The 21,832-nt window shown below is 43.2% G+C and overlaps 1 non-coding gene and 1 pseudogene across 1 annotated transcript; one reads left to right on the forward strand and one right to left on the reverse strand.

The window, feature by feature from the left end:
- The first annotated feature begins 216 nt into the window (after nt 1-216).
- Nucleotides 217-289, forward strand: TRNAR-UCU (transfer RNA arginine (anticodon UCU)). Its single transcript has one exon. It is a non-coding gene; the product is annotated as a tRNA-Arg (tRNA).
- A 4,838-nt stretch (nt 290-5,127) lies between these two features.
- On the reverse strand, nt 5,128-5,201 carry LOC132350067 (small nucleolar RNA U3; annotated as a pseudogene).
- Between the last annotated feature and the right edge of the window lie 16,631 nt (nt 5,202-21,832).

Consider the following 21,832-nt stretch of genomic DNA (forward strand, 5'->3'; position numbering starts at 1 on the left):
AGTCCCTTTCTCTTTTTGACTTACTTCACTTAGTATGATAATCTCTAGGTCCATCCATGTTGCTGCAAATGTCAATATTTCATTCTTTTTTATGGCTGAGTACTATTCCAATGTGTGTGTGTGTGTGTGTGTGTGTGTGTGTATGTGTATGTATCACATCTTCTTTATCCATTCATCTGTCGATGGACATTTAGATTGCTTCCATGTCTTGGGACTTCCCTGGTGGTCCAGTGGGTAAGACCCTGGGCTTCTAATGCAGGGGGCCCAGGTTCAATCCCTGGTCGGGGAACTAGATCCCGCATGCATGCCGCAACTAAGAGTCCGCATGCTGCAACTATGACCTGGGGCAGCCAAAATTAAAAAAAATAAATAAGTAAATAGATTGCTTCCATGTCTTGGCTATCGTAAATAGTGCTGCTATGAACATAAGGGTGCATGTATCTTTTTGAATTATAGTTTTGTCGGGATATATTCCCAGGAGTGGGATTGCTGGATCATATAGCAACTCTATTTTTAGCTTTTTGAGGAACCTCCATACTGTTTTCCATAGTGGCTGCACCAATTTACATTCCCACCAATAGTGTAAGAGGGTTCCCATTCACTGGGTTTTGCAAATTCATTGGTTTATTTGATAAATGCATGTGGCATTGGTAACCACCAAATGAGAAAGAAAAAGTCATTTGTTACAGTCAGGAACTAGTTTTGCACTATCAGGCTTTGGCATTCTCTTGTTTTTTACTGATGAGTACAAGTCTGCTGTATGAATATACCATACTTGGCTTTTCCATTCACCTGTTTGTGGTCATTGGGTTGTTTCCAATCTTTAGCTGTTAAGAATAAAAATGGTATGCATAAAAAGACTTTGTACATGTATATTTTGTGAACATATATTTTCATTACTCTTCTAGAAAATATCTAGGTGTGAAATTGCTGGGTCATATGGTAGGTGACATTTAGCTTTATGAGTAGCTGCCAGATTTTCCGAAGTGTTTTACCATCTTACATTTTCCAACAACGTGTGAATGTTTCAGTTGCTCTTCTTCCTTGCCAACCAGGGTAGGCGTTGTCATTGTGTTCAATGTTAGCCATTCCAGTGGGTAGGAAATGGTACCTTGTGGGTTTAATTTGAATTTCCTTTTCAGAAAACATCATCCATCATATTAACTGAATGCTGCTCATTTGAATTTTACTGTTTTTAAAATATATTTTATATTTATATTGCTGTACAATTACATTTAATTTTCTAACTTGCTTTGGTTTTATCCTTGTACAAGGAGCTATAAGAATAAGACATTTATTTTATTTTTTAGAATAAGGCATTTATATCTACTTTTCTGTTTGTACATATTTAAGTAGCATCATAATAAAAATAATATAGGTCAACATTTGAGGCTCATAATTTTTCCTTTACAAGATGTAAGTGCATTGCTCAAGTCTGAACCACTAACCCAGCCCACATATTTCTGCCATTCAAGTCTTTGTCCAATTTTCTTCTTTTAAAAATGTATTTTATTTTATTGTTATTTTTTTAGAAGTCAGTTTTTTTTTTATTTAAATTTTTATTTTTTAAATTTATTTTTGGCTGCGTTGGGTCTTCATTGCTGTGTGCGGGCTTTCTCTAGTTGCGGCGATTGGGGGCTATTCTTCCCTGCGGTGCGCGGGCTTCGCTTTGCGGTGGCTTCTCTTGTTGCGGAGCAGGGGCTCTAGGTGCGCGGGCTTCAGTAGTTGCAGCACGTGGGCTCAGTAGTTGTGGCTCGCGGCCCCTAAAGCGCAGGCTCAGCAATTGTGACTCACGGGCTTAGTTGCTCCGCGGCATGTGGGATCTTCCTGGACCAGGGCTTGAACCCGTGTCCCCTGCATTGGCAGGTGGATTCTTAACCACTGTGCCACCAGGGAAGTCCCAATACTTATTTTTAAATAAAGATGTGAGAATTGTCCTCTACTCCTTAGCTCCACACTCTTATTTTAAAAGATAATTACTGTTAACAATTTGGGGGCTTCCCTGGTGGCGCAGTGGTTAAGAATCCTCCTGCCAATGCAGGGGACATGGGTTTGAGCCCTGGTCCAGGAAGATCCCACATGCCGCAGAGCAACTAAGCCCGTGCGCCACAACTACTGAAGCCCGTGCGCCTAGAGCCAGTGCTCTGCAGCAAGAGAAGCCACTGCAATGAGAAGCCTGTGCACCTCAACGAAGAGTAGCCCCCGCTCACCGCAACTAGAGAAAGCCCACCTACAGCGATGAAAACCCAACGCAGCCAAAAATAAATAAATAAAATTAAAAAAAAAAAAGAGGGACATTAAAAAAAAAAAAGTTTGGGGGTGTAGTGGGAGGGAGGTCACTTCATACTTTCCACTTTAATACATCATGGGCACCTATGCTTATATCTACTGATCTACGTTAATCTTTTTCGTGGTCACGTCGTGTTTCATTATATGGATGGATTACAGTTTTCTAACCAGTCCCTGTAGGCTTTTAGATTCCTTCTCACATTTGCTATGAGCTCTTTACATCATTAAAAAATGAAACTATCTCACATTTCCTGGTAACATTTTCCTGTCTAAATTTTCCCCATAAGCCTTTGAATGTTGTTAACTTTTCACACACCATTTAAAACTTTTAAGAACTTAACAGCTGTCTGTGTGTTCCTTCTTTTTCTTCACGGTGTCTTCTGCTCTACTCTGGGCTTCACCATCTAGGAAGAAAGACTGAGGAGGCAACATGGCTCCTGCGTGCTGGGCGTGGGAGAGACACCCCCTCAGCTCTAACATCTCCTCCAGTGTCCACCCTAGGAAGGTGATATTCAGTGTTCTGGAATCAGTTCCCCCACCGCTTTATTTTTTTGCTTTATGATCCCCTGACATAACTTCAATTGCTCCTTCCCTATCTGCTTCAAAATCTGTCTCTTTAGCACCAGACTCTTCCCCAGATGCCTTCTACTCCTATCCAGATAGATGTCTTGTATCTCCAAGACAACAGCTCTCCAGCCAGACTCACTATACGCACCCACAAAAACGGATTCCCTTTTTCTCAAGACCTCGTAGTCTTTCACCATCCATATCAAACCAGTCATCACAAACCTTATTGATTCTACCTTCTAAGAATCTCTGGATGTTTTCTCTTCAAGCCCACTGTTACCGTCTGGGTTATGGCAACTGAAATTGTCAAGTCCTGTGTGTGACAATTATTTAAATCTTAGTACAACAACAACAAAACCCAAAAAACAAAACATAACAGAAAAATCTTAGTACAGTTGACCCTTGAACAACATGGGTTTGAACTGCACAAGTCCACTTATATGTGGATTTTTTCCCCACTGCGTAAATATATACAGTAGTACAGGATGAGCAATTGGTTGAATCCAGATGCAGAACCACAGAGGGCCAAGGGCTGACTATAAAGTTATTGGAGGATTTTTCACTGGGCAGTTGGGTGCCCCTAACCCCAGTGTTGTTCAAGGGTCAACTGTAAATAGAAATGATCTAATTTCCTCCCTTCCTTTCTGTTCCTCTCCCTCCCTCCTTTCTTCTTTTTTGTCTCCCCATCCAATCCATCATCCATGCTGCCCTCCAAAGTTCTCTCTCCAAAAGGCAGATTTGGTTGTTACTCCAAAACTGTAAGATAATAAACTTGTGTTGTTTCAAGCCACTAAGTTTATGGTAATTTGTTACAGCAGCAATTGGAAATTAATAGTGGGGGTGGGCATAGACAGCAGTATTAAGTAGAGTGGTCAGGGTTGGCCTCGTTAAAGTAAAAATTAAGCAAAGTCTTGAAGGAAGTGAAGGAGCTGGCTAATGGTCTACCTGGGGAAAGAGCATTTCAGGTAAAAGGAACAGAATGAAGGCCCTAAGAGGGAACTGTCTGGTGTGTCTGAGGCTTAGGAAGGAGGCCAGTGGAGCAGAGAGAGTGAGGGAGAGAGAAGTGGGGGAAGAGGCCAGAGAGTTGACAAGCTGGGGTCCGTGCAGATCATGTGAGCCCTTGGAGGTCATTGCCAGGATTTGGCTTTTACTCTGACTGATATGGAAATCAGGAAAGGGTTCTGAGCAGAGAGGTGACACAATCTGTCTCCTGATTTAAAAGGACCCTCTGGCTGCTCTGAGTTGAGAAAACTCCAGGAAGATTTGGGTAGAAGCAGGGAGACCAAGCTATAGCAACATGTGGGTGGGAGATGATAGTGGCTCTGACCAGGGTCATAGCAGTGGTGAGAAGTGGTCAGATCCTGAATACATTTTGAAGATCATCAACGGGATTTCCTGACAGACTGGATATGGGGTGTCAAGGTTGAGTTTTATTTTTGTGGAATTCTTTTTTTTTTTTATAACCTTCAATATTCTCCTTTTATTAAAATGAAAATATTTTATTTTTAATATCAGAATACCTTAGATAGTTATAATTAATGTACTATACTGTAGTTCATTCTCATTCTAACTTCTTTATATACATAGAACAGTGAGACTCTTACCCAAGGTTGTAGCTCACCTCTACTTCCTCACAGACTTTTTTTTTTTTAACATCTTTATTGGAGTATAATTGCTTTACAATGGTGTGTTAGTTTATGCTTTATAACAATGTGAATCAGTTATACATATACATATATCCCCATATCTCTTCCCTCTTGCGTCTCCCTCCCTCCCACCCTCCCTACCCCACCCCTCTAGGTGGTCACAAAGCACCAAGCTTATCTCCCTGTGCTATGCGGCTGCTTCCCACTAGCTATCTATTTTACACTTGGTAGTGTATATATGTCCATGCCACTCCTTCACTTTGTCCCAGCTTACCCTTCCCCCTCCCCGTGTCCTCAAGTCCATTCTCTAGTAGGTCTGCGTCTTTATTCCTGTCTTGCCCCTAGGTTCTTCATGACTTTTTTTTTTTTTTTTAGATTCCATATATATGTGTTAGCATACAGTATTTGTTTTTCTCTTTCTGACTTACTTCACTCTGTATGACAGACTCTAGGTCCATCCACCTCACTACAAATAACTCAATTTCATTTCTTTTTATGGCTGAGTAATACTCCATTGTATATATGTGCCACATCTTCTTTATCCATTCATCTGTCAATGGACACTTAGGTTGCTTCCATGGCCTGGCTATTGTGAATAGAGCTGCAATGAACATTGTGGTACATGACTCTTTTTGAGTTATGGTTTTTGAGACTTCTCTAGTAACAAACTATAGAAATGATCCCTGAAAGTATAGTCTTTATTTTTGTGGAACTCTTAAATGATTTTTAAAAATAGTACTGCCTTTCCCAATCCTACCAAGAATGGGAAGCTAGATTAAAGAAATCTCAAGTCAGACCAGTCCCTCTTTGACTATACAGCCCTTATAACACCCCAACTGTACAATCAGGTTTTTGTTACTAAGGATTAGGAGAGACCCCTGCACAGTTGGTGCCTGTTGTTGTTGTTGTTGTTTTTCATCTGTTAATCAAACTTACTTTATCATTCTTTTAAAAAATTTTATTTTATTGAAGTATACTTGATATACAATATTATGTTAATTTCTGCTGTACAACAAAGTGATTTGGTTATACATATATATACATTCTTTTTTCATATTCTTTTCCATTATGGTTTATCACAGGATAATGAGTATAGTTCCCTGTGCTATACAGTAGGACCTTGTTGTTTATCCATTCTATATGTAATAGTTTGCTTCTGCTAATCCCAAACTCCTACTCCATCCTTCCCCCACTCCCCCTCCCCCTTGGCAACTACAGTCTGTTTTCTATGTCTGGGAGTCTGTTTCTGTTTCGTAGATAAGTTCATGTGTGTCATATTTTAGATTCCACATCTTTATCATTCTTGATAGCCTTGTATACATGCGGTTTTGGGAATTCTTTGAGCAGCTTGTAACATCTTATTGGTTCCCTCATTAATTAATTTTTCCCTAATCAGTTTTGATAAATGAGGAAATAAAATTATGTTGTTTGCACACTTTATCCAAGATTGGAGTCACATTGGCTACATCAAATCAGTGCTTGAGCAAATGTGAAATTAGAGCTTTTTTAGCCTGGAACATTCTGGGTGTTGTTATTAAAGAAGATGCCATTTTATTTATTTATTTATTTGTTTATTTATTTTTTTTAAACAGTGAAGAGAGTTAACCGAATTTTGGCTGCATTTATTGATACATAGTGTTTATTTTTATTTATTTTTTAAAATTTATTTATTTATTTTTGCCTGCACTTGGTCTTTGTTGCTGTGCACGGGCTTTCTCTAGTTGCGGTGAACAGGGCTACTCTTCCTTGCGGTGTGCGGGCTTGTCATTGCGGTGGCTTCTCTTGTTGAGAACACGGGCTCTCGGCACGTGGGCTTCAGTAGTTGTGGCTCGCGGGCTCTAGAGCGCAGGCTCAGTAGCTGTAGCACATGGGCTTAGTTGCTCTGCGGCATGTGGGATCTTCCCTGACCAAGGCTGGAACCTGTGTCCACTGCATCGGCAGGCGGATTCTTAAGCATTGCGCCACCAGGGAAGTCCCTCACTGTACTTCTATCAAAGAAGTTGATTTAAGTCTCTCCTCTTGTGAACATCCATAGATTTTACTCTCACAGACCATATCTATTGTGGCATCAGGCAGAGCGGTCACAAAATCCCTGTAACATCAATTTCATTGTCCAAAACCCAGAAAAATGCATACTATTTGAGCATCATGGGAGTATCACAGTACAGTCCCAAGATGATTTCAGCACACATTTTATATATATATATATATATATTTTTTTTTTTTTTTTTCCGGCTGCACCAGGTCTTAGTTGCGGCACGTGGGATCTTCGTTGCCGCGTGCAGGATCTTCGTTGTGGCATGCGAACTTTTAGTTGCGGCATGTGGGATCTAGTACCCTGAGCAGGGATCGAACCCAGGCCCCCTGCACTGGGAGTGTGGGGTCTTAGCCACTGTACCACCAGGGAAGTCCCTCAGCCCACTTTTTAAAAGCATGTTTAGTACAATATTTTAGTAGAACTGAGATGTTTGGAGAGTCCCTTGGAGGTTTGTGATAAGAGAATGTGACCCATATCTCTCAGGTTATTCAACCTAATCACTAAATGATTAATAATTCAAGTCCTTTCTATACCTCTGGGTATATGGGTGATTTTGAACATGGCAGATCCTTAGGGTAGAGGGTGAAGAGTGGAGACTGAAAGCTTTGTCTTTGCTGTAAACGAGCCTGCCAGACAGATGACCTGGGAAGGTCATTTAGTTTCTTTGAGCTACAGTTTCTCATTTGGGCTCAGAGTTAAATATCACTAAGGGGCTTCCCTGGTGGCGCAGTGGTTAAGAATCCGCCTGCCAACACAGGGGACACGGGTTCGAGCCCTGGTCCGGGAGGATCCCACATGCCAAGGAGCAACTAGGCCCATGTGCCACAGCTACTGAGCCTGCACTCTAGAGCCAGCGAGCCACAACTGCTGAAGCCCGCATGCCAGAACTACTGAAGCCTGCGCTTGTAGAGCCCGTGCTCCACAACAAGAGAAGCCATCGCAATGAGAAGCCCTCGCACTGCAACGAAGAGTAGTCCCCGCTCGCCGTGACTAGAGAAAGCCTGTGCACAACAAGGAAGACCCAACTCAGCCAATAAATAAATACATACATAAATATCACTAAGGTTCTTTCCAACGTAGAGAGAGTAGTATTTTCTACCCAAAGACCTGGATTTTAGTCTTGGCTGTGCCATTTATTAGCTGTGTGACCTTGGGCAAATTACAAAACCTCTTTGAACCTCTGACTTCTCACCTGAAAAACGGGGATAATCATAATTTGCAAGTTGTTCCAAGCACTAAATAAACTGATATATGGGATAATACTGTCTAATAAACCATAAAGGAACACTAATGCAGAGGTATCAATTTTTATTTTTAAGAGTAGCTTGTCATAAAGGAAAACAAAATAAAACACAGTTTTGAGTTGTGTTCTTGGTTTCTTCAGAATTTGCAAAAACGGAAAAATTGTAAATGTGCTTACTGGGCCTTTATAGCAACAAGCACTTAGTTTGAAATACAGTATTAATGGCTTATAATATATAGACCGGTGCACTCTGGGAATGCTTGGTCGTGGTGAAGAGAGCCTATCAGCTCTGATATGGAGGTGCATGGAGCCCAGCATCAGGCAGCGGCTGGGTTATAGGTCTCCAGCAGGACACAAAACAGCACATCAGGTGGCCAAGAAACACTTTGATTCTTGGGACCTTTTTTTTTTTTTAATTTATTTATTTAATTTGTTTTTGGCTGCACTGGGTCTTCGTTGCTGCGCGGGCTTTCTCTATTTGCAATGAGCGGGGGCTACTGTTCGTTGCGGTGCACGGGCTTCTCATTGCAGTGGCTTGTCTTGTTGCGGAGCACGGGCTCTAGATGCACGGGCTTCAGTAGTTGCAGCACGCGGGCTCAGTAGTTGTGGTGCGCGGGCTCTAGAGCACAGGCTCAGTAGTTGTGGCGCACGGGCTTAGTTGCTTCCACAGCATGTGGGATCTTCCCGGACCAGGGCTGGAACCCAAGTCCCCTGCATTGGCAGACGGATCCTTAACCAGAGCGCCACCAGGGAAGTCCATGTGGCCTGTCTTTAAAGCCAGCAATGGCTGGTCTAGTTTCTCTCATGATGCCATCCCTCTGGTTCTGCCTCTCTCTTCTGCATTTAAAGGATCCTTGTAATTATACCTGGCCCACCTAGATAAGATTTTCCACCAAAGTAATCTTCTTTTAAGGTCAGCTGATTAGCAACCTTAATTCCATCTGCACCCTTAATTCGCCCTTCCTTTGTAACATAACATAGTTACATGGGGACTAGGACATGGATGTCTTGGGTGGGGGGCATTATTTTGCCTCCCACAGTGACAATTTTGTCACTATACTAACAAGACCAAGTGCTGAGCTCAGCATTGGGAAATTAAGCATGAATAACTCGTGCTCCCTAATCTCCATTCATTCATGGGGGGAGCACCTCACCTAGGTTTGGCAAATCGGAGTGGGCTTCCAGGAGGAGGTGATGTCAAAGCTGACAAGCGTCAGATGAGCAGGAGCAGAAGCAAGGCCAGTTGAGAGTAGGGGTTTAAGAAGAAGTTTCCGAGCAGAGGCGATAACACACTCCAGAGGCTCCCTGAAGAGAGAGCATGGGGGATTTGGGGGGCAGAAGAGATCCAGGAGGGCTAGACAGCGGGTAAAATGGAGAGGGGAAAACAGTGATGCTGCGAGGTAGGACAGAGCAGGGACCGTTAAGGAGTTTGGACTTTATCCCAAAGGCAAGGTATTTAAATGGGGGAGCGACACGGTCAGATTCATGGGGTAGAGGCATCACTCAGGCTGCTGTGCAGAGAAGGCACTGATAGGAGCGGACAGCTCAGTGGGAGAGCTGGAGGGGCCCAGGGGAGAGGCAGCAGAAATGGAGAGGATGGATGGATGGATGTAGGAGATGCTGAGGAGACAGAATCATCAGGGGTGGTGAATGGAGTTAAAGGGAATGCCTGGGTTTCTGTTTGGGCAACAGGTGCTTCTGCTTGTGCTTTTCACAGAGACAGAAATGCAGAAATAGGGTCACGTTGTGGCGGCGGGGGTGGGGGGGGGCGGTGGTTGTAATAAGATGCTTTTAGGACGTGTTAAATTTGGGATGCTTGTGGCCATCCTAGTGTGGATTCTGGTAGGCACATCAGTACGGAAGTCAGAGACCCAGAAGAAGAGTCTAGGATGAAGATGCCTATTTTGGTGTGATCATCAACTAGATGAAAGCCATGGGAGGGGATGGTTTCACCCAGGAAGAGGGTGCAGAGTGAAAGTCAAGAAGTCACAGGGTAAGGAGCACAAACATCGGAGGGGCTGGAAAGGCAGACTCAGCCTCCTATAACTGGAGGGGCCAGCTTCCTTTCCCTTCCTTCCTTCCACCCTCCCTCTCTCCTTTTCTTCCCTTGTTTCCTTTCTTCCTCACTCCCTTCTTTGCTTCCTTCCCCTTCCTCCTTTTCATTATTCCATTCTAATTCAATCCAAAATTAGGCTTGACAAGCCCAGATGAGGTGGTCCTGGTGGCCTGTCCGAGGACAGCAAAGAAATGGGGCGGCAGGGACAGCCCACCAGGGTCCACTAATTGGTGACATAGAAAGGACTGAGCACATGGAGACGGATTCTGAATATATATTGAGATACTGGGAGCCAAGTTTCTCACTGTTGGAGAAGAGAGGAAGAAATATGGTGGAAAGGGGAAACAAGAATGGGCCCTGTGTTGTTGGCTTGGAATTGCAACTGTTGGTGTAAATTCATGCTTTGTAATGTAGAAAGGTATAGCTATAACTAGAGATATAAAAGTGTATGTGGGGGGTATACATATATTTATTCCCTGTTCCATCCACTGAAAGAGCCTGGGAGCTGTGACTCCTGATAGCAAAAGAAACCAAGGCTCCTTGAGAAATGACTAATTTCAGTCAAGGCCTGGGAATGTATAAGACGGACCTGGAAAATTTTGCTGTGGAAGAAGTGTTCAAATAATGATGGGAACGTGTCAAAAGACACAGAAGGTGATTTGAAGGCTCTCACTTGCCAAATCTGAGATAATTTGACCACAAAAGTAAATAAGAATAATAATTGGTTAAAACCAATTGAAAAAATACAGAAATTCATGGGTCTACACGGATCTAAAAAAATGAACAAATAAATGGGGAAGAGAAACTCTTCTTCATATAGTAGAATGTAAGTCAACAAATGCAGAAAGAAACCAAGAGGGCCTAGAGATAGGAGAGAATTGAAGAAACATAATGGAAACCAGAAGAATGACATGTGTGGAGGCAGGTGTGGTCAACAGTGTTGATTATTACTGAGGGGAAGAGCAAGGTAAATTCTAGAAAGGGTCTTATGGCTTCGGGCCCATGGAGGTTGTTGGTGAGAATCTATTGAGCGGGTTGAGGAGGGAATGGGGAGGGAGAAAGTGGACACACTGAGCACAGACAATTCCCTGAAGAAATTTCGCTATGAAGTGGAAGAAATAGAGGGGTAGCCACAGGTAAACACACTGAGTTTAGGGAGGGTTTTTCGAAATGGAAGAAACATGAGTAGTTTAAATGCTAATGAGAAGGAACTAAAAAAGAGGGACAGGTTAAAGATACAGGAAAGTAGGAAGAAAATTGATGTGAGGTTCCAGAGAAGGCAGGAAGAGAGAAAACCCCCCAGATGGGGGATTAGCACTTTCTTTATAACATGAGGGAAGGAGGAAAGGCAGAATACAGGATAATATGTAGATTTAGGGGCAAAAAGTTGAGAGAGTTTCTGTCTGGTGGCTTCCAAGTTTTTGTGAAATAAGAGATGGGGTCACTGATGGCAAGTGAGGGCCAGATGAAGAGCGCAGAGAAGCATCTGGAAAACATGGGAGATAAAAAGCTGGCAAACATGCAAACAACTCCTTGGAAGTATCAGGGGTCCAGTGGAGGGTGGCAGTCATCAAGTTACAGTGGCCCCAACCTATGTGGTTATGGGGTCTTTGTCCTGTCCTCAGACTGGCTCTGCAAACCTGAAAGGGCCGGCTTTCTTTTCCTTCCTTCCACCCTCCCTTTCTTCTTTCATCCCTTCTTTCTTTGGCAGGTGGAAATGATGTATCATGTACCAGTTACCAGCTGATGCCTCTTAGCTCCAAATCCACCCTTCATGGTCTGCTTTGCAAACGTGGAGATGGGTCCTTTAAGTGTTTCCTTGTGAGCTGATGCAATATTAAGTATTGTCAGTAGAGGGCGCTAGAGATCCATTTCAGGGACACGGGGCTTTTCTTTCTGGTTCAGGTGTACTATTCCCAGGCACCTGCGGTGCGCGGTGGTTAGCAGCACCTAACGGCCAGCAGCTTTCCGCAGCACACCCCTTGGATGATTTTATAATGGACTGCCTCCAGTGAGACATGCCTTCATTAACCGCTTAATCTAGCACCCCGAAAAGTAGATTTCCAGCAAGTTCCAGGAGGCGGATTTCTAGCACACCCCACCCACCACAACTCTACCATCCAATTACTCAGGACTGTTCCCGCCCCGCCTCCCCACCAATGTGGTCTGGATCTCAGCCCTGAGGGGCGGGGGGATCCTTCCTTAAGGATAATAGCTACTCTTTACATCTGCATTCTTATATTCTTTAGAGTTCTCTTTACTTCTTACTAGCCAGTCCTTCGTTCCTCTGATCCTCTGTTACAATAATTCTTTATTTGCTTAATTTTTGTGTGGTTTATGTCTCCTGATTGGATCCTGACAGATACAGGATTGGTACAAGCAGTGGTACCAGGAGACAGACTTGCAAAGATGGGATTTGGGGATAGGTTTGGTCATGGCTTTGGCTTTGAGTACAGTGCTGAGCTCCTTGTCAATGGAAAATGGGATGCTGGTAATTTATCACATGAAGTGAGGTTGCAATTAATCAAGCTATTTGTTGTTTATTGTGATGAAATGCCAACTGAAGCACATACCTTGGAGGCTAAGTGGCTGCTGCACTTGACAGTTACAACAGTAATGATGACTTTGAAGACTGTGGTATGAGACGGATTTTTGTGAGTGTACTTAAGCACTTACAGAGAGAAGAACCACAAGCTCAAGTCTTTAACTCAGCTTAAGTCATGGTTTAAGAACCTGAGATTGCCATGATAGCCCTCTTATTCTTATACAAGAATCTCTTATTTCTTGTATCAACAGGGCTTATATTGTTGAAAATCAAACACAAATTTAAGTATGTGGGTTGCTGAATTACAGCAAGAGTTGAGCTCACAGTCTCACCACGTTTCTCATGTGAAAGTTAGGGCATGAATTGGTAAAGAATGGGATTCTAAAACTTGGAATGGGAACGTATGTTTGGATCCAGATGAAAGTGACGATTTCTCACGGAAGCTGAGAAGCCAAAGGGGTGGATTATCCAGTTATTAATTTATTGCTTCTCAGATCCACATCCATCCTTCATTGCCTGCTCTGCAAAAATAAAGATGGGTCCTTTAAATATGTTTTCTATGCCAGCTAGTATGATGTCCAGCTTTGTCAGCAGAGGTACTGAGGAGACATTGCAAGAGGAAGAAGTTTTCCTTCCTGCTTCTGATGTGCTCCTGTTGGCAGACTCCTGTGACGTGAGCAGCTTCTCCAGTACCCAGCTCTTGCTTCACAGGTAGCTTCCTTATCCTGGATGCTGTTTCCACTCAGTGATTCAGTTGACCCGAGAGTCAGTTGAAATTTCTCTTTCCCCTGCTGTCCCATATGTTGACCACCAGGTCAAGTGGATTCTGTCTGCTGAATATTTCTCATCCCTCCTTCCCTCTGCCCCCCACCCATACCCCCTCTCCATGCCCACTCCCACTGCTTCTGTTCAAGCCTTGCTTGCAGGGTTTGAGTAGCTCCTAGCCTACAGCCTCTGCCTGTATTTTCACCTCTATTAATTCACTCTCCACACTTCAGACAGAGTGATTTTACTAAAATAAAATCGGATCCTGTTGTTCCCCAGCTTAAATTCTTCAAATGGGTTCCCGGTGCTTATAACAGTGGTCTCCAAACTTTGTTCCTACATCGCATCAGTGAAACGTTTTTGAGCATGCAACCACAATCTGTGTACATTAAGTTATATATATGTTCTGCTCTACTTAAAATTATGAATATGGGGGGAAGGATAAATTGGGAATTTGGGATTAACAGATAGACACTACTATATATGAAATAGATAAACAACAAGGACCTATTGTAGAGCACAGGGAACTATATTCAATATCTTGGAATAACCTGTAATGGAAAGGAATCCGAAAGAGAGTATATATATATATATATATATATATATATATATATATATATATACACACACACACACACACACACGGTTTTATATATATATATATAAATAAATCGCTTTGCTGTACACCTGAAACATTGTAAATCAACTATAATTCAATAAAAAATTTAAAAATACATTCCAGTGGGTAAAAATTATGAATATGATAAAATATATACAAAAAAGGAATGAAAATGTGCAAAGTAAAAATAAATATGAATAGAAATTCTGATATTTCCTTTCCACATCTCAACAGTTATTCTTGGAATCTCCTGGGGGAGTATTTGCCCATTTTGAATACCACTTATTAATTGGACAAATGAACTGCTTAGCTTGGCATACCAAGCCTACATGATATCTTCTATTTGACAATAAAACTTGGCTTAGGGACTTCCCTGGTGGTCCAGTGGTTAAGACTTCACCTTCCAATGCAGCAGGTGTGGGTTCGATCCCTGGTCGGGGAGTTAAGAGCCCACATGCCTCAGGGCCAAAAAAACAAAACATAAAACAGAAGCAATATTGTAACAAATTCAATAAAGACTTTAAAAATGGTCCACATCAAAACAAACAAACAAACAAAAACTTGGCTTAAAAACTACCTCTCTAGGGGATATATGTATATGTATAGCTGATTCTCTTTGCTGTACAGTATGAACTAACACAATATTGTGAAGCAACTATACTCCAATAAAAAAAAAAAAATTTTTTTAGGCCTTCCCTGGTGGCGCAGTGGTTACGAATCCGCCTACCAACGTAGGGGACACGGGTTCGAGCCCTGGTCCAGGAAGATCCCACATGCCGCGGAGCAGCTAAGCCCGTGCGCCACAACTACTGAGCCTGCACTCTAGAGCCCGCGAGCCACAACTACTGAGCCCGCGTGCCACAACTACTGAAGCCCACGCACCCTAGAGCCCAGGCTCCACAATAAGAGAAGCCCCCGCAATGAGAAGCCTGTGCACCGCAACAAAGAGTAGCCCCCGCTCACCGCAACTAGAGAAAGCCCGCACGCAGCAATGAAGACCCAACACAGCCAAAAATAAAATAAAATAAAAAATAAAATAAAATAAATTTAAAAAAAAATTTTTTTTAAAACTACCTCTCACCTGTGCCACCTTCTCTTACTTTTCCAGCTGAAGTTGGAGACTTCTGCCCGAGATCCTGTGGCTCCTTTTTTCATATTTTTACCATAGCATTTTCATTAGTGGCAGCTCCAGAATCTCCACCTCAGAAGACATAGAGGCAGAAATCTGGTTGGGGTAGTTGGGTTTGGAGGGAGCTGCAGCTACCTGATTTGTCTTACTACCAAACACACACTTTTTGCTTAGATTGTAGGGACTTTTTGGCTGTGCCTCCCAGGCCCACAGCAGTGAAAGTGCCAAGTCCTAACCACTGGACCACCAGGGAACTCCCATTTAGGGACTTTTTTGGCGTGACTTTAGTGGAGGTGTTGAAGGTGATGAGGCTACTGAAGCACCCTGGCACCCACCCATTGGCACACCTGAGGTTGATGCGAGGCTGTCAGGGTCTGTTTATAGGGGACTCATCAGGAGGAAAGAGCACCAAGGCACACATGTCTGGTTCAAGAGTGATGGGCCGGGATCAAGCGAAAGTGGTTCTGAGTTGCCTTCTCAGACTGTTCCTCTCATCATCTTCCAGCCCACAGCCCAGAGAGAAATGCTGTTAGAGAGAGGCAGATGGGGCCAGACGCTGCAGGGTCTCCCAGGCCATGGTGAGCCATTCAGGGTGTGTGGTGGGACCCCACTGTAGGGTTTGGAGCCAGGGAATTATATGGCTTGATTCATGTTTTACATCCACCACTCTCTGTCTTGTGGAAACAAGATTGTAGAGGGACACGTGGAAGTAGGGTCAGATTTGTGTGGGTCCTGTGGCACCGATGGGACCTCAAGTGGACCATGGCCCTGGCAGTCATTGCTACACGGGGCCCTCACGATGCTGGGAGGCATGATTAAGAGCATGCCACATCAGAGGAAGATCCGATGGGGTAGCCAAGAACACATGTCACACACACCCTGGGCAACTCAAGATTTTATGAGATGGAGTTCCCAGAGAGCAGGTTGGGTAGGACCAAAACCATGACATTCTCTTACAACTATGACGGTGGACTCATTTTTCATCTCCAGGCTCGTGTTAGTATGGCCTGGGAAACGTGGGTGACACTTTTATTGCCATTTGCTTTTCATCTATCATTAAGAATTTTTGATCCATATAGTGTGACTATATATAAACGTTCACTGTGAAAGAGATATTTGAATACCCAGAAATTGATAAGTTTCCTCAGGCTTTTGAAACAACCCTTGTAACAAACACTAAAGAAGTACAAAGTATCATTGCTAATGAAAGTGGACAGAGGTGACGAGTCAATAGTACTTTGTACTTCAACCACCTTCCAGCAGAGCATCTCAAAGGGCTAGATATATATCTGAACATCAGACCCTTTCACAGAGGTCAGGAGGCTCTGTGATGATGACTTCTTTTAAGACCTAAGTATGACCCTTGTCAGGGTGAAGTCACCAGCTATTTCCCCAATCATAGAGCTATTGAATAACAGCTTTGGCCAGGATATGAGTATTGCGTTTGGCTTGTCATAACAGTTTCCTGGCCTGGGCAGGTGGAGTATTGCAGAAATGTGTGTGTGCGAGCACTCACGTGCACACAGTGGGGGTGGAGGTGGTGGTTGAACTTGATAAAACCAGGAGGAGGCAGGCTGCTAAGGGGGACACTGGCTTTGGCTTTGGCTTTGGGCAAAGTTCTGACTCTGCCCTTCCTAGCTGTGTGACTCTAGAAAATTAACAAATACCTGTGAGCCTCAGTTTCCTCTTTTGGAAAATGAAGATGATAATTCCTCCCTTGATGAGTTAGTTATATGTGGATTAGATGATCCAGTATGTGCAAAATATCTAATACATAATAGGGGTTGACTAAATATTTCCTGTAGCACATTCTTAATGACTGCTTAATTTAAGAATTTTTAGAACGACTATTGTTTTTGTAAAAATAATTTGAGATTATGTAAAATTCAAGTCATATACAAAAGCACAAAGAAGAAAGTAACAAATCATAAAATTTCCTACCACCAGGAAATAACTATATTTTTAACACTAGGTGATAATCATTTCATACCTCTTTCTGTGCAAATAGGTAGTTTAATAGGTAGTTGGATAAATGAATGCATTAAAAATAACTTTACATATTATGTATGTATTTTAGTTGAAATACAAATGTGAACTTTAATTTTCCTTGGGAGCTAATGAAACTAAAGTAAGATGAAAGATTTTCTGAACTTCAGAGAAATGCTTATGTACAAGTGATATTTGTTTCTTTGAGATTCATTAAGGTTGTGAAAAAAAGATCATAAAAAATACGATGATTCTTTTTAAACTACAGTGTCCATTTTAGCTCATATTTATTTCCAAAATTGGTACATGTTTGAGAGTTTCTGCTTAAAGCTTTTACACTTGGGATGACATCATTTTGGATGGAATATTGTTGATTCATTTTTTTTTCCAGCCCTTCCTTTGAGCTGGTAGAGGCTATGGAAAGTTCTGAGGTTAGCTGAAGTTTCTTCTCAGATGTAGGTCATGCTTTCCTGCCCGAAGTCCTGTGGAATGCTTTCTCTTTCCTTGAAGTTCAATAGCTTAGCCAGGATTGGCTCTGGGCCAGTCACTCTATTAATTTTTCAGGGTATTTGATGTGCCCTTTGACTGCTGATGACCTCCTTCTATATCTCTGCATACTTTTCCTGTTTCCTTTTTTTAGGTTCTCTGCCTCTGAGTCATCAATTACAACCAAGTGTTGGATCGTCTCTTTCTTTTTTTTTTTTTATAAATTTATTTATCTTATTTATTTATTTTTGGCTGCACTGGGTCTTTGTTGCTGCGCACGGGCTTTCTCTAGTTGCGGCGGGCGGGGGCTACTCTTTGTTGCAGCGCGCGGGCTTCTCATTGCAGTGGCTTCTCTTGTTGCGGAGCACGGGCTCTAGGCATGCGGGCTGCAGCAGTTGTGGCACGTGGGCTCAGTAGTTGTGGCTCGTGGGCTCTAGAGCGCAGGCTCAGTAGTTGTGGCGCACGGGCTTAGTTGCTCCGCAGCATGTGGGATCTTCCCGGACCAGGTCTCGAACCCGTGTGCCCTGCATTGGCAGGCGGATTCTTAACCACTGCACCACCAGGGAAGCCCTGGATCATCTCTTTCTAATTTCCACAATTATGAATTTTTTCCAGGTGCTTTTATCTGTTTCTTTTCTCCTGTGAATTCACTATGATTATCTCAAGCACGTCCTTCGTTAATAATTCTGATTTTTTTTTTTTAAAGACATACTCATAATTTCTCAGATTTTAATGCACTTTTTTTTAAAAAATTTATTTATTTATGGCTGTGTTGGGTCTTCGTTTCTGTGCGAGGGCTTTCTCCAGTTGCGGCAAGCGGGGGCCACTCTTCATCGCGGTGCGCGGGCCTCTCACCATCGCGGCCTCTCTTGTTGAGGAGCACAGGCTCCAGACGCGCAGGCTCAGTGGGTGTGGCTCACGGGCCTAGTTGCTCCATGGCATGTGGGATCTTCCCAGACCAGGGCTCGAACCCGTGTCCCCTGCATTGGCAGGCAGATTCTCAACCACTGCGCCACCAGGGAAGCCCAGTAATTCTGATTTTTGATCATGTTGGTTCTCTTCCTTGTGTCTAATTGATTAGATTTTCATGGTGGTGTTTTGGTCCTCTCTTTGCTTCCTTTTCTTTTCTTTTTTTTTTTTTTTGCCACTTGTGGGATCTTAGTTCCCCGACCAGGGGTCGAACCTGGGCCCTTGGCAGTGAGAGTGCAGAGTCCCAACCACTGGACTGCCAGGGAATTCCCTCTCTTTGCTTCCTTAGTTCTATAATTTCCCTTTTCATCTCATTCTGGGGTGCTATTTTCTTGTCCTTGTGCTCTTATTTACTGATTCATCTATAGTGCAAAGCACTTGTAGGGGCATTTTCTTACAAACAGCGTTCTAAATGCTGCAACATCTCTAGGACTGGTCCTTTTCCCTTCTCTGCCTACATCCTCTGGCTAGGTGATCTCTTCTATCCTATGATTGAATGCCATGTAGATGCTTATGACTGGCAAAGTTATACCTTTAGCCCACACCTATCTCTTGAACTCAAATTAAAATTCAGCTGATTTCTTGACATCTCCACTTGCAAAGCTAACATGTATCTCAAAATCCAAATGTTCTATACGAATTTCTTGGTTTTCTTCTCCCACATCCCAGTCACTCTTCCTCCCTCAGTTATCTCCATTAGAGTAAATGGCACCAATATTCACCCTGTTGCTCAAGCAAAAGGCCTCACAGACACCCTTCTCCTCACGCCCCATGTCCAGTCCACTACCCAAGCCCTATTACGTCTACCTCCCAAGTGTGCTCTAGCACTCTGCACCTCTTTCATCTCCACCCTATTGTTATTTCCTGCCTGGATATTCCACTGACTCCTAACTGGTCTCCCTTCTTCCACCGTTGCCCCCCTATAATTTATTCTCCACTTAGGAACCAGGATGTGGTGGTTTAAAACATGTTTGCAAATTCTTTGACGCATCTGTCATCAAGATGTGGAATCCAGTTCCCCTTCCCTTGAATATAGACTTAGTCACATGCTTCTAAGAATAGAATACCCATGCCTTCAAGGCTAGATCGTAAAAGATGATATGGTTTCCACCTGTCTCTCTCTCCTGTGATCGTTGCTCTTGGGACCAATTCCCCATTCCTTAAGTGAGCCCAGGCCATGTGGAGAGGTTACCTGTAGATGTTGCACTGGACAGCCCCAGCAGAGGTCCCAGCCAACAGCCCACTTTAACCACCAGATATCTGAGCAAGGAAACCCTGAGATGACTCCAGCCCAGCTGTTGTTTAAAGGCAACCACATAAGAGACCTTGATCAAGAACCACCTAGTTGAGTTTCGTCAGCCCCCAGAATTGTGAGAATGATAGTGAGTGTTGTGATTGTGATTTTACATTACTAAGCTTGGGGTGGTTTGTTACACAGCAATAGATAACTGACACACTGAGTGACTCTCAAATATAAATGATATTATGTGACTCCCCCACTTGACGGCATTGAATGTTTTAGAATTGAGTTTATTTTTTTGGCCACACCACGCAGCTTGCAGGATCTTATTTCCCGACCAGGGATTGAACCCGAGCCCTCAGCAGTGAAAGTGCAGAGTCCTAACCATTGGACTGCCAGGGAATTCCCTCGAATTGAGTTTAAAGTAAAATCAAAACAAAATCCTAGCATGATCTGGCCCCACCTTCCATCTATCTCTTCCCTCTTGCTCATTGTGCTCCAGCCCTGTAAGCACCAAGTGTTTCCTCTTCTCAGGACCTTTGCACATGCTCTTCCCTGCATGAAATGGACTTCCCATACCTCTCTCCATGGCTGGATCTTTCTCGTCTTTCAGGCCTCAGCTCAAGCATCACCTCTGCAGAGGATTTCTCTCTCACTCTGTCTAAAGGAGGAACTCATCCTCCTTCTGGTCACTCCACCCTGCTAAGTTCCCTCAGAGCAGATACCACACTCAAAAATTAGCTCATTATTTGTTTATTTAAAAAAATTGTATGTTCTTCCCCCCAAATTAGAACATAAGCTCCACATGGCAGGAGTCTCATCTTGTTCATTCTCAGAACCTAGTAATTGACACATAGTAGGCACACAATAAATGTCTTTAGAATGAATGCGTATCAAGGGAGGGAGATTTTGTGATTTACCTCCTTTATATGGAAATCCTAGCAAGCATTGAAATTTTCCATTTGATGGCATTTCCTAGTATTGAATCTGGACTAATTAAAAGAGAATAACCTTTTGTTGGTTGTCCTCACTTTTTTCATTCATTCATTCATTCATTCATTCATCAAGCACAAGATTCCTTCTCCCAGAAGGTGGAGGTAAACAAACAATAAGTATTAAAGATACAATGTAATATTAGGATGTGATACATCTATGAAGAAGAATGAAGCAGGGCAAGGGGATAGAGTGTGAGTATTTTAGGGGGACTGTTTTAGATGGAAAGACCTGTCTGAGGAGGTGACTGGAGCAAAGACCCAAATGAAATGAGAGATGGAGCCACAGGAAGATCTGAGAGTCCTCCCACAGAGAGATGGGTCAGCAAGTGCCAAGACCCTGAGAAGGGTGTGTGCCTGGTGTGTTTGAGGAATACCTGGGATGCCAGTATGGCCACAGCAGGACAGAAAGGCAGGAGATGAGGTCACAGGGATAACAGGGGCCCGTCAGGAAGGGTTTCTGAGACCCTAGTAAGATCTTTGGTCGTTACTCTAAGAACTATGGGAGGCTGTTGGAAGGTTGTGAGCTGAGAAGTAACTGATCTTTGTTTTAAAGAACATTCCAGAAACTGGACAAGGAGGGGAGAGGGAGGAGGATAACTGGTGAGGAGCTCCTTTTCACTCCAGGCCAAGTTTTCAGCAGGGCCTCGGAGAAAACGTGGCCCAGCCCCAGGTCCCCTCACCCTCACCCTCAGTGTCCGGGGAGGCCCAGTGGGGCCAGACTGTGGAGGCTTCTCGGGAAACTGTTGGCTCCTTGAAATCAACATCTTAATTCATTCCTTCGAGACTGGAGACAATGGTCTGTCTCTCCTCAGACACCTGCTCCATCCAATTGCAAACAGAGTGGAGTGTCTCTTAGCTCAAGAGCATGTGTTACTCAAACAGAAATCATTGTCACAGGCTGCCTCCCAGTTGGTGTGGCTTAGTTATGAGTCAAAACAGCCTTTCAGCAGCAGTGGGCTTCTAAAGAACAAGAGTTCCCCAATAGCTCTTTTCCCAAGTTTGAAAATGACACCCACACTTTGAGAGGGACAAAGACATAGGGAAGAGATTGGCCAAGAAACCAACCAGGCTTCCCTGGATCAACACAGTGTCCTTTAAAATTGGTTTTACTTCCACTGTTGTCTCTGAACTTTTTTTCAGTTTCTTTGAATTTAAAATTTCCCAAATGGTCTTTGAGCTGTTTTCCTTCTCAGTGAATTCGAACCTTGAGTATCCATTTTGTCATTGAACAAAGCTGATATTTTACACTTGGGAAACTG

The sequence above is a fragment of the Balaenoptera ricei genome, chromosome 15, assembly GCF_028023285.1.
Source record: "Balaenoptera ricei isolate mBalRic1 chromosome 15, mBalRic1.hap2, whole genome shotgun sequence".
In the NCBI taxonomy this organism is placed as follows: Eukaryota; Metazoa; Chordata; class Mammalia; order Artiodactyla; family Balaenopteridae; genus Balaenoptera; species Balaenoptera ricei.